Here is a 10,000-nt window from a genome sequence, read left to right as displayed (position 1 = left end):
AGTTTTTTGTCATTAAGTCATAAAAGCCACAAAACCACTTTAATATGACTTTCCAATACTCTTTGAAAGGTCTCTATATTGATAAAATGAGCCTTTTAGCAAAGTAACACTTTTCGGGCATTTTCAAAGTGCTCCCGCTGAGTGAATTTTGTTCTGAAAATCGTGTTCCCGAAAATCTCCGGGCACCCCGCCAACCCCCCCTGCCAGAAATGACAAGTGTCAAATCAGCGGGTCAAACGGCCACCTCTATCCGACCAGGAGCACCCAAATCCCCGCAAATGGCACTTTTTTTTTTCTTCATCGGGACTTCCGACGAGGTTAATGATTTCCCAAACTGCAACTCATTAACTATGTCCTGAGACACTTGCCAGAAATGACACATGTCAATTTGGCGGTAGCAAATCACTTTCCCAGGCCGGGAAGCAACACCCGAGGCCCGCAAAAGGCGGCCGAATATTTTCTCATCGGACTTCCGCGTTTTGGTTAATCATGTCTCGAAATCGTTAAATGCACATGTCAATTCGGCGGGAGCAATTCACTTTCCCAAGCCGGAAAGCATCACCGGAGGCCCGCTTGAAGGGCCCTAATATTTTCTCATCGGACTTCCGCGTTTTGGTTAATCATGTCTCGAAATCGTTAAATGCACATGTCAATTCGGCGGGAGCAACTCACTTTCCCAGGCCGGGAAGCAACACCCGAGGCCCGCAAAAGGCGGCCGAATATTTTCTCATCGGACTTCCATATTTTGGGGGTTGGATTCTCTCCCGCATTCCAGCCCCCTGGCCACGGGTCGCTCATTCACTTTCAGCCCGGGCCTTGCCAATTTGGTTAATCAGTTAGCCATGCACCAGACTCGGCCTCGCCTTTTTCATTTATGGTTAATGATGTGCCCAGGCTGGGACTTAGTCTCTCCAGCAGCCAAAACTTTTCACTGGTTAATGAGGTGCCCAGCCCGGCACTTAGTCTCTCTCCCCAGCAAGCTTACTTGGTCGGCCGACATTTGGATCCATTTTCGGGGCTTAATCGGGTCGAATACGGTCCCTTACGCAAGGGGAGCCGAAGCCCCGGCCTCTGCCAGGCGTCAGGCTGCCGTTTTTTAAGCCCGACCAAAAACCCGAAAATTGGTTAAAAATGGAAATAAATTTCCACCCAAAAAGGGTTAAAAGTCGGTTGGACGGCAGCCCTGGTCGGTCTCTGCAGACCTGGAGGCCCTAGACAGTAATCTGGAAAACAGACAAAGTCTCGAGAAACCACCTCCTACCATTCTCCAGGTACCCCGCCAATCCCCCCTGCCAGAAATGACAAGTGTCAAATCAGCGGGACGGATTTGACTTTTGTGACCGACCGCTGGAACTTTTTTCGGCTACAGGCAGTCAAATTTTTCTCCTTCCGGACTTCCAGTACAACTTTGAACGGCCATATCTCCGCACTCCCGCGTCGGAGCCAAGCCGTTTTTACACCGTTAGACGCGGCTTCCCGTGCCCGTTCGAATGCCGCCCTGCTCGGCGGAAAAGGAGAATTTTTTTATTTTTCGGCCGATTTCGGGAAAAAAAATTCCCGCTCTGAACTCGGATTTTTCGGCTTTAATCGTTTCGTATACGGTCCCTTACGCAAGGGAGCCGAAGCCCCGGCCTCTGCCGGGCGTCAGGCTGCCGTTTTTAAGCCCGACCAAAAACCCGAAAATTGGTTAAAAATGGAAATAAATTTCCACCCAAAAAGGGTTAAAAGTCGGTTGGACGGCAGCCCGGGTCGGTCTCTGCAGACCTGGAGGCCCTAGACAGTAATCTGGAAAACAGATAAAGTCTCGAAAAACCACCTCCTACCATTCTCCAGGTACCCCGCCAATCCCCCCTGCCAGAAATGACAAGTGTCAAATCAGCGGGACGGATTTGACTTTTGTGACCGACCGCTGGAACTTTTTTCGGCTACAGGCAGTCAAATTTTTCTCCTTCCGGACTTCCAGTACAACTTTGAACGGCCATATCTCCGCACTCCCGCGTCGGAGCCAAGCCGTTTTTACACCGTTAGACGCGGCTTCCCGTGCCCGTTCGAATGCCACCCTGCTCGGCGGAAAAGGAGACATTTTTTTTTTCCGGCCGTTTTCGGGAAAAAATTTTCCCGCTCTGAACTCCGATTTTACGCCTTTAATCGATTCGGAGACGGTCGCTTACGCAAGGGAGGCGAAGCCCGGGCCTCTGCCGGGCGTCAGCCTGCCGTATGTAAGCCCGTCCGAAGCATGAGTTCCCACTTTTGGTTATCCAGTTGTCAATTTTAAAATTTCAGTTACTCAGTTGCCTGCTTGGTTAATCATTTGTCGCTCTGACATTTGGTTAACCAGTTGTCGATGTTCGAAATTCAGTTAATGAGTTGCCTCTTTGAAATTTCAGTTAATGAGTTGGCCCTTTGGTTACTCATTTGTCCCTGTGTCTTTTGGTTAACCAGTTGTCGATGTTCGAAATTCAGTTACTGAGTTGCCTCCTTGGTTACTCATTTGTCGCTCTGGCTTTTGGTTAACCAGTTGTCGATGTTCAAAATTACAGTTAATGAGTTGCCTCTTTGAAATTTCAGTTAATGAGTTGGCCCTTTGGTTACTCATTTGTCCCTGTGTCTTTTGGTTAACCAGTTGTCGATGTTCGAAATTCAGTTAATGAGTTGCCTCCTTGGTTAATCATTTGTCGCTCTGACTCTTGGTTAACCAGTTGTCGATGTTCAAAATTTCAGTTAATGAGCTGCTCTTATGTTCTATGATTTCCTACCTTGACAACTCATTAACCAGTGTTTCAAACAATGCACCAGGCCATTTGACGACCCCAACTCGGTTCCACAAGCGGGAAAGCAGCACCCCAAGGCCCGGTAAGGGGGCCGAATACATTCCCATCGTGAATTCCGTCCCAAATGTGAATGACAAGTTTTCAGTTAATCAGTTGCCTGCTTGGTTACTCATTTGTCGCTCTGACATTTGGTTAACCAGTTGTCGATGTTCAAATTTCAGTTAATGAGTAGCCTCTTTGAAATTTCAGTTAATGAGTTGGCCCTTTGGTTACTCATTTGTCCCTGTGTCTTTTGGTTACCCAGTTGTCGATGTTCGAAATTCAGTTAATGAGTTGCCTCCTTGGTTAATCATTTGTCGCTCTGACTCTTGGTTAACCAGTTGTCGATGTTCGAAATTCAGTTAATGAGTTGCCTCCTTGGTTAATCATTTGTCGCTCTGGCTTTTGGTTTACCAGTTGTCGATGTTCAAAATTTCAGTTAATGAGTTGCCTCTTTGAAATTTCAGTTAATGAGTTGGCCCTTTGGTTACTCATTTGTCCCTGTGTCTTTTGGTTAACCAGTTGTCGATGTTCGAAATTCAGTTAGTGAGTTGCCTCCTTGGTTAATCATTTGTCGCTCTGGCTTTTGGTTAACCAGTTGTCGATGTTCAAAATTTCAGTTAATGAGTTGCCTCTTTGAAATTTCAGTTAATGAGTTGGCCCTTTGGTTACTCATTTGTCCCTGTGTCTTTTGGTTAACCAGTTGTCGATGTTCGAAATTCAGTTAATGAGTTGCCTCCTTGGTTAATCATTTGTCGCTCTGGCTTTTGGTTAACCAGTTGTCGATGTTCAAAATTTCAGTTAATGAGCTGCTCTTATGTTCTATGATTTCCGACCTTGACAACTCATTAACCAGTGTTTCAAACAATGCACCAGGCCATTTGACGACCCCAACTCGGTTCCACAAGCGGGAAAGCAGCACCCCAAGGCCCGGTAAGGGGGCCGAATACATTCCCATCGTGAATTCCGTCCCAAATGTGAATGACAAGTTTTCAGTTAATCAGTTGCCTGCTTGGTTACTCATTTGTCGCTCTGACATTTGGTTAACCAGTTGTCGATGTTCAAAATTTCAGTTAATGAGTTGCCTCTTTGAAATTTCAGTTAATGAGTTGGCCCTTTGGTTACTCATTTGTCCCTGTGTCTTTTGGTTACCCAGTTGTCGATGTTCGAAATTCAGTTAATGAGTTGCCTCCTTGGTTAATCATTTGTCGCCCTGACTCTTGGTTAACCAGTTGTCGATGTTCGAAATTCAGTTAATGAGTTGCCTCCTTGGTTAATCATTTGTCGCTCTGACATTTGGTTAACCAGTTGTCGATGTTCGAAATTCAGTTAATGAGTTGCCTCCTTGGTTACTCATTTGTCGCTCTGGCTTTTGGTTAACCAGTTGTCGATGTTCAAAATTTCAGTTATTGAGTTGCCTCTTTGAAATTTCAGTTAATGAGTTGGCCCTTTGGTGACTCATTTGTCCCTGTGTCTTTTGGTTAACCAGTTGTCGATGTTCGAAATTCAGTTAATGAGTTGCCTCCTTGGTTAATCATTTGTCGCTCTGGCTTTTGGTTAACCAGTTGTCGATGTTCAAAATTTCAGTTAATGAGCTGCTCTTATGTTCTATGATTTCCGACCTTGACAACTCATTAACCAGTGTTTCAAACAATGCACCAGGCCATTTGACGACCCCAACTCGGTTCCACAAGCGGGAAAGCAGCACCCCAAGGCCCGGTAAGGGGGCCGAATACATTCCCATCGTGAATTCCGTCCCAAATGTGAAAGACAAGTTTTCAGTTAATCAGTTGCCTGCTTGGTTACTCATTTGTCGCTCTGACATTTGGTTAACCAGTTGTCGATGTTCAAATTTCAGTTAATGAGTAGCCTCTTTGAAATTTCAGTTAATGAGTTGGCCCTTTGGTTACTCATTTGTCCCTGTGTCTTTTGGTTACCCAGTTGTCGATGTTCGAAATTCAGTTTATGAGTTGCCTCCTTGGTTACTCATTTGTCGCTCTGGCTTTTGGTTAACCAGTTGTCGATGTTCAAAATTTCAGTTAATGAGTTGCCTCTTTGAAATTTCAGTTAATGAGTTGGCCCTTTGGTTACTCATTTGTCCCTGTGTCTTTTGGTTATCCAGTTGTCGATGTTCGAAATTCAGTTAATGAGTTGCCTCCTTGGTTAATCATTTGTCGCTCTGGCTTTTGGTTAACCAGTTGTCGATGTTCAAAATTTCAGTTAATGAGCTGCTCTTATGTTCTATGATTTCCGACCTTGACAACTCATTAACCAGTGTTTCAAACAATGCACCAGGCCATTTGACGACCCCAACTCGGTTCCACAAGCGGGAAAGCAGCACCCCAAGGCCCGGTAAGGGGGCCGAATACATTCCCATCGTGAATTCCGTCCCAAATGTGAAAGACAAGTTTTCAGTTAATCAGTTGCCTGCTTGGTTACTCATTTGTCGCTCTGACATTTGGTTAACCAGTTGTCGATGTTCAAATTTCAGTTAATGAGTAGCCTCTTTGAAATTTCAGTTAATGAGTTGGCCCTTTGGTTACTCATTTGTCCCTGTGTCTTTTGGTTACCCAGTTGTCGATGTTCGAAATTCAGTTTATGAGTTGCCTCCTTGGTTACTCATTTGTCGCTCTGGCTTTTGGTTAACCAGTTGTCGATGTTCAAAATTTCAGTTAATGAGTTGCCTCTTTGAAATTTCAGTTAATGAGTTGGCCCTTTGGTTACTCATTTGTCCCTGTGTCTTTTGGTTAACCAGTTGTCGATGTTCGAAATTCAGTTAATGAGTTGCCTCCTTGGTTAATCATTTGTCGCTCTGGCTTTTGGTTAACCAGTTGTCGATGTTCAAAATTTCAGTTAATGAGTTGCCTCTTTGAAATTTCAGTTAATGAGTTGGCCCTTTGGTTACTCATTTGTCCCTGTGTCTTTTGGTTAACCAGTTGTCGATGTTCGAAATTCAGTTAATGAGTTGCCTCCTTGGTTAATCATTTGTCGCTCTGACATTTGGTTAACCAGTTGTCGATGTTCGAAATTCAGTTAATGAGTTGCCTCCTTGGTTAATCATTTGTCGCTCTGGCTTTTGGTTAACCAGTTGTCGATGTTCAAAATTTCAGTTAATGAGTTGCCTCTTTGAAATTTCAGTTAATGAGTTGGCCCTTTGGTTACTCATTTGTCCCTGTGTCTTTTGGTTAACCAGTTGTCGATGTTCGAAATTCAGTTACTGAGTTGCCTCCTTGGTTAATCATTTGTCGCTCTGGCTTTTGGTTAACCAGTTGTCGATGTTCAAAATTTCAGTTAATGAGCTGCTCTTATGTTCTATGATTTCCGACCTTGACAACTCATTAACCAGTGTTTCAAACAATGCACCAGGCCATTTGACGACCCCAACTCGGTTCCACAAGCGGGAAAGCAGCACCCCAAGGCCCGGTAAGGGGGCCGAATACATTCCCATCGTGAATTCCGTCCCAAATGTGAATGACAAGTTTTCAGTTAATCAGTTGCCTCCTTGGTTAATCATTTGTCGCTCTGACATTTGGTTATCCAGTTGTCGATGTTCAAAATTTCAGTTAATGAGTTGCCTCTTTGAAATTTCAGTTAATGAGTTGGCCCTTTGGTTACTCATTTGTCCCTGTGTCTTTTGGTTACCCAGTTGTCGATGTTCGAAATTCAGTTAATGAGTTGCCTCCTTGGTTAATCATTTGTCGCCCTGACTCTTGGTTAACCAGTTGTCGATGTTCGAAATTCAGTTATTGAGTTGCCTCCTTGGTTAATCATTTGTCGCTCTGACATTTGGTTAACCAGTTGTCGATGTTCGAAATTCAGTTAATGAGTTGCCTCCTTGGTTAATCATTTGTCGCTCTGGCTTTTGGTTAACCAGTTGTCGATGTTCAAAATTTCAGTTAATGAGTTGCCTCTTTGAAATTTCAGTTAATGAGTTGGCCCTTTGGTTAATCATTTGTCGCTCTGGCTTTTGGTTAACCAGTTGTCGATGTTCAAAATTTCAGTTAATGAGCTGCTCTTATGTTCTATGATTTCCGACCTTGACAACTCATTAACCAGTGTTTCAAACAATGCACCAGGCCATTTGACGACCCCAACTCGGTTCCACAAGCGGGAAAGCAGCACCCCCAAGCCCCGGTAAGGCGGCCGAATACATTCCCATCGTGAATTCCGTCCCAAATGTGAATGACAAGTTTTCAGTTAATCATTTGCCACCTTGGTTCATCATTTGCCACTCTGACTTTTGGTTTCCCAGTTGTCAGTTTTCACATTTCAGTTACTGAGTTGACTTTGTCTTTCTCACTCTGTGTATCTCTATCTTCTCTCTGTCTCTCTCAGTGTATGCGAGTGTCTGTGTGTGTTCCACTGCCGCCCGGCCAACCGGGTCCAAAGGCCCGCCACGTTACACACGAAAAACCCCGGTCTCGCTTCGGAGCGACGGGCACCCGGCTTCTCGGTGTCGGACCGACTCCGTTCAGATACCGCTGGATGCCCCTTGCCCCTGGCTTGCTCTGGCAGCCGGCGCGTGCAGGCCGCCCCCTGCCCCGCCGTCTCAGTGGTCGGAAAGCGGTCTCCAGCCAACGGCTGTACCTCGGCCGCGGAAAGAGGCAGCTACACAAGCGAGGCACTGCTCTGTGCGGCCCCGCCACCCCGTTCAGCTGCCGTTGTCCCCGACCGGATCGGACTTTCCTTCCCGAAGTTATCCCCGATAAGCTGCCGCTGACCGACGGCCCGTCAGCCGCTGCGGGACGGCGACACTTTCCCGAACTCGCCCGGGGCCACTTCGGCAATATAGTGTGCGCCGGAGCCGGGGCTTTCCAACGAGCCATCCCCGAACGAAATCGGACACGGGAGTCGGGAGCGACAGGCGTTCGACTGGTGCCGGGCAACCGGGTCCAAACGCCCGCCTTGTTAAACACACGTACACCCCAGGCTCGATTCGGAGCGACGGGCACCCGGCTTCCCGGTGTCGGACCGACTCCGTTCAGATACCGTTGGATGCCCCTTGCCCCTGGCTTGCTCTGGCAGCCGGCGCGTGCAGGCCGCCCCCCGCCCCGCCGTCTCAGTGGTCGGAAAGTGGTCTCCAGCCAACGGCTGTACCTCGGCCGGGGAAAGGGGCAGCTACACAAGCCAGGCACTGGTCTGTGCGGGCCCGCCACCCCGTTCGGCTGCCGTTGATCCGGACCGGATCGGACTTTCCCTCCCGAAGTTATGCCCGATAAGCTGCCGCTCACCGGCGGCCCGTCAGCCGCTGCGGGATGGCGACACTTTGCCGAACTTGCCGGGGTCCAGGCCGATAATATAGTGTGCGCCAGCGCCGGGGCTTTCCAACGAGCCCTCCCTGACCGAAATCGGACACGGGAGTCCAGAGCGATAGGCGTTCGACTGCCGGCCGGCCAAACACAGGCAATCCCCCGCCGTTGCGGACCCGCTCCAGGACAACCGGGTCCAAACGCCCGCCTCGTTACACGCACGAAAACACCGGGCTCGATTCGGAGCGACGGGCACCCGGCTTCCCGGTGTCGGACCGACTCCGTTCCGGTACCCTTGGATGCCCCTTGCCCCTGGCTTGCTAGGACAGCCGGCGCGTCAAGGTGGGCCCCCGCGGCTCCGGCTCAGCAGTCGGAAAGCGGTCTCCAGCCAACGGCTGTACCTCGGCCGGGGAAAGGGGCAGCTACACAAGCCCGCTACTGGTCTGTGCGGCCCCGCCACCCCGTTCAGTGGAAGTTGACCCCGACCGGATCGGACTTTCCTTCCCGAAGTTATCCCCGATAAGCTGCCGCTGACCGACGGGGCGGCAGCCGGTACGGGACTGCGACACTTTCCCGAACTTGCCGGGGTCCAGGCCGATAATATAGTGTGCGCCAGCGCCGGGGCTTTCCAATGAGCCCTCCCTGACCGAAATCGGACACGGGAGTCCGGAGCCAAAGGCGTTCGACTGCCGGCCGGCCAAACTCAGGCAACCTCCCGCCGTTGCGGACCCGCTCCCGGACAACCGGGTCCAAACGCCCGCCCTGTTACACGCACGAAAACACCGGGCTCGATTCGGAGCGACGGGCACCCGGCTTCCCGGTGTCGGACCGACTCCGTTCCGGTACCACTGGATGCCCCTTGCCCCTGGCTTGCTAGGACAGCCGGCGCGTCAAGGTGGGCCCCCGCGGCTCCGGCTCAGCAGTCGGAAAGCGGTCTCCAGCCAACGGCTGTACCTCGGCCGGGCCAAGCGGCAGCTGCACAAGCCCGCTACTGGTCTGTGCGGCCCCCCCACCCCGTTCAGTAGCAGTTCACCCCAACCGGATCGGACTTTCCGTCCCGAAGTTATCCCCGATAAGCTGCCGCTGACCGACGGGGCGGCAGCCGCTACGGGACTGCGACACTTTCCCGAACTTGCCGGGGTCCAGGCCGATAATATAGTGTGCGCCAGCGCCGGGGCTTTCCAACGAGCCCTCCCTGACCGAAATCGGACACGGGAGTCCGGAGCCAAAGGCGTTCGACTGCCGGCCGGCCAAACACAGGCAACCTCCCGCCGTTGCGGACCCGCTCCCGGACAACCGGGTCCAAACGCCCGCCCTGTTACACGCACGAAAACACCGGGCTCGATTCGGAGCGACGGGCACCCGGCTTCCCGGTGTCGGACCGACTCCGTTCCGGTACCACTGGATGCCCCTTGCCCCTGGCTTGCTAGTACAGCCGGCGCGTCAAGGTGGGCCCCCGCGGCTCCGGCTCAGCAGTCGGAAAGCGGTCTCCAGCCAACGGCTGTACCTCGGCCGGGCCAAGCGGCAGCTGCACAAGCCCGCTACTGGTCTGTGCGGCCCCCCCACCCCGTTCAGTCGCAGTTCACCCCAACCGGATCGGACTTTCCGTCCCGAAGTTATCCCCGATAAGCTGCCGCTGACCGACGGGGCGGCAGCCGCTACGGGACTGCGACACTTTCCCGAACTTGCCGGGGTCCAGGCCGATAATATAGTGTGCGCCAGCGCCGGGGCTTTCCAACGAGCCCTCCCTGACCGAAATCGGACACGGGAGTCCGGAGCGAAAGGCGTTCGACTGCCGGCCGGCCAAACCCAGGCAATCTCCCGCCGTTGCGGACCCGCTCCCGGACAACCGGGTCCAAACGCCCGCCCTGTTACACGCACGAAAACCCCGGGCTCGATTCGGAGCGACGGGCACCCGACTTCCCGGTGTCGGACCGACTC

This window comes from Somniosus microcephalus, unplaced genomic scaffold, assembly GCF_052327205.1.
Source record: "Somniosus microcephalus isolate GS21.2 unplaced genomic scaffold, FLI_Smic_1.0 scaffold1216, whole genome shotgun sequence".
In the NCBI taxonomy this organism is placed as follows: Eukaryota; Metazoa; Chordata; class Chondrichthyes; order Squaliformes; family Somniosidae; genus Somniosus; species Somniosus microcephalus.
Note: the sequence above shows the minus strand (reverse complement) of the source record.